Source organism: Callorhinchus milii, unplaced genomic scaffold (assembly GCF_018977255.1).
Source record: "Callorhinchus milii isolate IMCB2004 unplaced genomic scaffold, IMCB_Cmil_1.0 Scaffold4, whole genome shotgun sequence".
NCBI classification, from domain to species: domain Eukaryota; kingdom Metazoa; phylum Chordata; class Chondrichthyes; order Chimaeriformes; family Callorhinchidae; genus Callorhinchus; species Callorhinchus milii.
The window spans coordinates 77109307-77116741 of NW_024704745.1; the positions used below are offsets into that span (position 1 = coordinate 77109307).

General features: G+C 43.3%; 3 non-coding genes across 3 annotated transcripts; all 3 read left to right on the plus strand.

Annotated features, from left to right (window-relative positions):
• Positions 1–206: 206 nt before the first annotated feature.
• Positions 207–279, plus strand: trnat-ugu. The gene has a single exon. It is a non-coding gene; the product is annotated as a tRNA-Thr (tRNA).
• A 4137-nt stretch (positions 280–4416) lies between these two features.
• On the plus strand, positions 4417–4489 carry trnat-ugu. Its single transcript has one exon. It is a non-coding gene; the product is annotated as a tRNA-Thr (tRNA).
• A 1822-nt stretch (positions 4490–6311) lies between these two features.
• trnat-ugu lies at positions 6312–6384 on the plus strand. Its single transcript has one exon. It is a non-coding gene; the product is annotated as a tRNA-Thr (tRNA).
• The last annotated feature ends 1051 nt before the right edge of the window (positions 6385–7435 follow it).

Genomic DNA, 7435 nt, shown 5'->3' on the forward strand with positions numbered 1-7435 from the left:
GATTCTGCCTGACCTGCTGAGCGTTCCCAGCGACTTCTATTTAGGTTTCAGATTTCCAGCTTCTGCAGTACTTTTGTTTATACGCCAATGGAATGTCAGCTTAGACTATTTGAGTCCCAAATCCTGACGTGGAGCTTGACCCCAAAACCTTCTGACTCAGAGGCCAGAGTGCTACCAGCTGAGCCAGGCTGATACACAACATTGAAGGCTCCATAGCTCAGGGGTTAGAGCACTGGTCTTGTAAACCAGGGGTCGTGAGTTCAAATCTCACTGGGGCCTTTATTTAAAATTTTCAGCTTTGATCTTGGCTCAATTGAAAAGAAACATGACCCATTGAGCTTGTGCTAACTCTTCTGGTCTAATCCCCTTAGAGGAAGGTAAGCATGGCCTCCTTGAAATGGTTACAAGATGACATCTCTGGCAACAAATATCGAAATTGAGCTGGCCTTCTGGTTCCTGAACTAGGCAGGTCCACAGTATTCCAGGGTACTTCTGATGACAGCACAACCAGCCTGGCTCATCGGCAGGACCTGGAAGGGCAGACCAGTCACTGGGGGCAGGGAATCCTCCCACTCAGCTACTGTTAACCCTGCAAGCCAAAGCCCTAATGGTTAGGGTGGTCCTAGTTGGACAAGCAGCCGGAAAGCTTGTCAGCTAATGCTCTCAATGTCAAGCAATATGTTTTTAGCTGGTTAGTCTCCAGAAGTTACCCCTAATACACACTCTGGGATCCCCAAGCCTTGGCTCTTTTCAACCTGTACCTAATACTTTCCAGAATTAGGTAAGCAGGGTATGCCCCTACAGGGAGACAGTACATATTCCAGTCCAACAATCTATCTCTGGAATTTCCATTATTATTATTATGTGTAAGTGGGATGCAAGGAAATCTCAGCTTGGTTTGGATACTCTTAAGCATGGTAATGGGTTTCCACATGTGTCAGACACCCGGCTGACCAAAATACCTCTAATCCCAATTCCATGCTCATTCCCTGTGCCCTTTTACATAGTGCCCAGAGTAGTAAAACATGATCTCATACCTTGGTGGAGTCCTGTAGCTCAGTGGTCAGAGCGCTCACCTCGCAAGCAACAGACCTGGGTTCGATTCCCGGCAGGGCGAAATGTTGAGCAAGGTTCCTTATTCCACACGCCTCTGTTTACCCAGCAGTAAGTAGGAACTCGGTTGTTAGCTGATTGGTGGATCGCTTTTCTGAGGATAATAATTCCTTCAAAAAAATAATAAATTGGTCACTCAAACCACGACTGTTTGTGGCACACTGCTGTGCACAATTGGCTACCACATTTCGCCCACAAAATATTCAGTCAATTCACTTTACAGTGTATAAGAACATAAGAACTGCTAGATGAAAAAAGACCAAGGTCCATCTAGTTCGCCTTCCACCTTCGTGGCGGTCGCCTGCACATATGTCCCAAACTACCTATGCACTATATCCCATAATGTTATTTCCCAAAAGAAAATGATCTAATCTGCGTTTGAAAGAATCAACATTTCCTGCTTTAACCTCTTCCTCGGGAGTCTGTTCCACAGGTTCACTCTTCACTCACTGAAATAGTGTTTGTGTAGATTTGTTCAAATTTACTGCTCTTTAATCGCAGGCCTTGTCCTCTGGTTCTACTATTCTGGACAAGTTGAAACAGCCGGTCATGATCTATATTGTTGCTCCTTTAGAATCTTAAAGACAGCAATCATGTCACCTCTCAATCTTTTCTTTTCCAGCGTGAATATGTCCAATTTTACTTACTCGCTTTTCATAGTCCAGTCCATCCATTCCCTTAACTGTTTTGGTTGCCCTCCTCTGTATCTTCTCGATTTCTCCAATATCATTTTTGTACTGCGGTGACCAGAACTGTACACAGTATTTAAGTATGGTCTCACCAATGATTTATACAGTGGTAGGATTACCCCACTATTTTGGCTGCTATTGATCTTTTGATACATCCCAACAGCTGGTTTGCTTTACTCACTGCCACAGAGCATTGTTGGGAGACCTTCAATTTATTGAATCAGGACCTCGAGGTCCTTTTCATTTTCCATACACATTATATTTCCTCTGTTCAAATAATAGTCCCTTCTAGGATTTTTGTCCTTGTGCGAAGTACATTATATTTCTTCAGTTTAAATTTCATCTGCCACCGATCTGCCCAATTCCCAAGTATGTTCAAATCCTCCTGTAACCTTTCTTGTTCAGCTTCGCAATCTACCACCTTCATTAGCTTGGAATATTCTTGTTATATTCTGTGAAGCGCTTTGAGACATCTCTAGAAGACGTGAGAAGCGCTATATCAAATGCAAGGATTATTATTATTTAAATGCCAGTCAATCATCTTTGACCAATCAGTTGCACCTCCTAGTGGATGAGGTGAGAATGAAAGTAGTGAGATTTGAGAACATGTCAGGTTTGTTAATCAAGGAATCCTACAGGTGAGAAATGTACCAATAAAAATAGTAATCCTTGCATTTGAAACAGCGTTTTATTGTGTCGTTGAGTTGTCTCAAAGTGCTTCACAAGACTTTACTGTGAAATTTAGTGACTGTCTACTTGTGGGCAAACTCAGCCGCTACTTTTTGCACATTAGTGCCCCAACAAACAGCCAGGATGGGGTCGACCAATTTTATTCAAGGCATTGTTGGTCAGGGCAACAGGGGAAACTCCCTTCTCTTTTCGGATGGTGCTATAGGATCTTTAACGTTCACCTAAACAGACAGAGGAGACCTTGGTTTAATGTCTCAACAACAACAAGTCCAAATTACATTTGTATAGCGCCTTTCACATCGGGAGTCTCATCCAAAGGATGACGTCTCCGACAATGAACCACTGCGTTGGAGTGTCAGCCAAGACTATACGAGTTCCAAGTCCTGACGTGGGGCTTTATGTTTTAGTACCTGGTTTCATTTTAAGATGATTGCAACAGTTTTGAATGACTGTTGAGTAAAGCCCTACTTTAGTAGATGATGAGCCATGTCGATAAGGAACAAATGGAAAGCCGTGAATTAAAATTCCCAGGGTCGTGCTCAAGCTGTGAGTTACTCTCATTGGGTCACAAATAGAGCACTGGACACAGCTCTGGTAACCACAGCACGAGGAGACTGACTGCCCAGGACCCACAGGCCCTGCAGAGGACAGCAAGAGGACAGATTTTGCCCACAAAATATATAGTCAATTCACTTTACAGTATATTCTGTGCAGCGCTTTGAGACGTCTCAACAACGTGATAAGGTGTTATATCAAATGCAAGGATTATTATTATTTAAATGGATGGGAAAAATAAATCCACATCAATACTTTAGGATGCAACAAAACAATAGAACAAGCGGACACAGGTTCGTAAAGAGTTGTAAAGGGCAATTTCTGACAAGTCTTACTGTACTCAGAGGCTAATCAATCACTGGAGCAGGTTGCCAGGAAAGATGGTTGAGGCCAGGACTCTGTAACTCATTTAAAAAGCAGCTTGAAGCTGTGATGGGGCATTCGTAAGGTGGGTATTGAAGGGAATCATCTACGAGGAACAATTAAATAAGCAAAGACTCTTCAGCCTTGAAAAAGAGGCATTCGTATCTCAGAGGGAAAATAGAAAGATAATAACAATAATCCTTGCATATAGTGCCTTATCACGTCTTTGAGGCGTCTCAAAGCGCTTCACAGGATATACTTAAAGTGAGTTGACTGTGTATTTTGCGGGCGAATCTCAGTATTTTTAACACTCAGAAATCCATTTGGCCCATGTATTTGCGCCGTTGCTGCCTATTATTATTTTTTTGAAGTCATTCATTTGATCAATACTATTTCCAGCTCCTTTCCCACATTTCTTAATGTTTTCAATGTGTAGAGGGCGGGATCTTACCATGGGAAGAATGCGAAATGTTTCAAGGGCTAAAATAAATCTGTAAGAATACAGGTTGTTTGAAGATTCCAACCCTAAATGCGGATTAGACATGAGCAACAGGTTAATGAGCACCAATATATAGTTGGGTGGTAAAGACAGATGGCAAAGTATGGAGAAGCTGGCTATAAAAAGCAATAGCTTCCTTATCAAAATAACCTTTCACTTTGTAGTTAGAACTTTTGGTGCAAGTTTGTTTTCTGGGCGAGTCCCACACTCTCCTACAACAAGAAATTCAGGTTTGGGAGCGGCAGGCATAGCAGAAACACAAGGATAACTTGCTATATACAGAAGGGAATCAAGACCTGGGACACGATACCAGGGAAAGTGGGAGAATCCGTGTTTTCTAACTTGTTTAAGAAATACAGTAGCTTTAATCTGTGATGGGAAACTGTAGGGCGGGTATTCTAAGAGATTAAGTGGGTCAAGGCACCTTGGGTGTGGTTCATCCAAACTAATCTAGCTAGCTTGACGTAACTCAAGCTCATCACCTGAAGCCTTCAAGTTCTTTCACAAGGCTCCATAGCTCAGGGGTTAGAGCACTGGTCTTGTAAACCAGGGGTCGTGAGTTCAAATCTCACTGGGGCCTTTATTTAAAATTTTCAGCTGGGATCCTGGCACAATTAATAATTAACTATAATAATAATTCTGGTATTTGGATATTGTTTCTTTCACATCAGGAAGACATGTCAAAGCTTTTCATAGAATTCACTGTAAAGTGAATTGGTAGGCAAAGGTGGCAGTCAATTTGCACAAGTCCCACAAACAGCTGTGCAGTGAATGCCCGATTTTATTGGGGGGACTGATTCAAGTCGTGTTGAGGGATTTTTAACATCTAACAGCAACTTGCTTTTATATAGTGCCCTTCATATGGGGTAGAGTCCCGGAGCGTTCCCACTTGAACAGGCAGACAGGACCGCAGTTTAACATATCGTATGAAGGATGGCACCTCAAATACTGAAACTCTCTCTCAGCGCAGTATTGCAGTGTCAGTCTGGACCTCAATAATAATCCTTTGATATAGCGCTTTATCAGATCTTCCAGCCATCCCAAAGCGCTTCACAAAATATACTGTAAAGTGAATTGACTGTAATAACAACGACGACAACTTGGATTTACAGTAACGGATCCTGGGGCCGAGCCAGGGGGAGGGGGAGGAAGGTGACCAAAGGCGCGGTCGAAAAGAAAGGTCTTCAGGTGAGACGTGAAAGTGGGAAGAGAGGGGGCGAGGCGAAGAGAGTGAGGAAGGGAATTCCAGAGCCCCGGGGGATAATAATATACAATGATCCTTGTAATTGATATAATAATAATAATAATAATAATCCTTGCATTTGATATAGCGCTTTTCACGTCGGGAGGACGTCCCAAAGCGCTTCACAGAGTACACTGTAAAGTGAATTGACTGTATATTTGTGGGCAAACGCGGCAGCCAATTGCGCACAGCAATGTCCCACAAACACTCGTAGATTGAAAATGACCAATTTATTATTGTTTTGGTTTTGGAGGGATTATTATTAGGCTCTGTATGGAGTAAGGAAACTTGCCCAAGGTTTCGCCCTCTGCCTGGAATTGAACTCAGGTCTCTCACTTGCAAAGCGAGTGCTCTAACCACTGAGCCACAGGACTCCACGATATAGCGCCTCATCACATCTTCGAGACGTCTCAAAGCGCTTCACCGAATATACTGTAAAGTGAATTGACTGTATATTTAGTGGGCGAAACGCAGCAGCCAATTGTGCACAGCAGCGTCCCACAAACAGTAATGGGTTGAGTGACCAAATTATTATTTTACTTATTTATCTGAAAGGGATTATCACCCCCGGAAAGCCATCTGCCAGTCGACTAACAACCGGGTCCCTACTTACTGCTTGGTAAACAGAGGCGTGTGGAGGCCTGCTGGGAATCCTTGCATTTGATATAGCGCCTTATCATGTCTTCGAGACGTCTCAAAACGCTCCACAGAATATGCTGCAAAGTGAATCGACTGTATATTTTGTGGGCGAAACACAGCAGCCAATTGTGCACAGCAGTGTCCCAATGTGTAGAATGTAAGTTGAATGGTGGGAGTTCTGAATGGATGAGATTAAATGCTTTCAGCCGCCACGCCCCGAATCTTTGGAACTCCCTGCCTCAATCAACCCATCTTGTCCCCTTCTGGTCCATCTTCAGATCACACCTGAAGACTTTCCCTTTCGACTGCGCCTTCAGTCCCCTCCTCTCTCTTTCCAGCTCGGCAATGAACCTCACCTCTTTTGAGCAATCCAAAACGTAACTCGCGTGAAGGACACTAAATAAATGTAAGTTGTTGTTGCTGTGGCTGTTGTAAATGGACCCAAACAACTTGTTCATTCAATCGGCTATTGTAGTTGAAGTAGCGACTTATACTCAACCTCATTAAATGCTAGCAAGAAGGCTCCATAGCTCAGGGGTTAGAGCACTGGTCTTGTAAACCAGGGGTCGTGAGTTCAAATCTCACTGGGGCCTTTATTTAACATTTTTAGGTGTGATTTTGGCTCATTTAAAATAATGAATACTGTAATAATCCTTGTGTTCGATATAAAGTCACATCAGGAAAACAATTGAAAGCTCTTCACAGGATTTACTGTACAGTACAGTGACTATGTATTTGAAGGGAAATTCACAGCAATGTCCCATAAACAGCCGTGCAGTGGATGACAATTTGCAGTGGATGACAATTTGATTTGGGGCACTGTTGGCCAGAACACCAAGGGAAACTCCTTTCTTATTTTGAAGAGTGCCATGGGATCTTTAACATAGTAATCGTTCCTATTGATACAGCGTCTTATCACGTCGTTGAGACGTCTCAAAGCGCTTCACAGGATATACTGTAAAGTGGATTGACTGTGTATTTTGTGGGTAAAACTCAGCACTGGATGCGCACGGCAGTGTCCCACAAACAGTTGTGAATTGAGTGACCAATTTTATTTGGGGGGGGGATTGTTGGCCAGGACACCGGGTAGGAGAAACTCCCTTCTGTTTTCGAATAGCGCCACGGGACCTTTAACATCCACCTGTACATGCAGATGGGACCTCGGTTTAACATCTTACCTGAAGGAAGTCTAAAAACATACTTCTTTGACTGTGCCTATGCTCACCTCTCCCCTCCTGTCTTCCTCAGTATCTGAGCGTTCCCGGATATGAAAGGTGCCCTATAAATACACATATTGCTGAACGTCTTTTACATTGGTTTAAGCAAAATCCAAGTTTGTGCTAAATTGAGTATTGCCACATTTGGACACGAGGGGGCGTCTTTGTTCTTGTTTAAACAATACCATTTGGAACAATGTGGCTGGTTTTAATTCACGGAATAAATAGAAATGAAGTTCGGGAGAAAAAAGTCCATGGACACAAGGTTCTTACTATTTCCTCATCAATTCAGCGATAATTCAGCATGGCTCAGTGGCAGCAGAAGGTTGTGGGCTCAAGCCCCACCGTTGGGACTTTGAGCTCACACCGTCTAGGCTGACATCCCCATACTGTGCTGGGGGGGAATGCTGTGCTGGGAGGTGCCGTC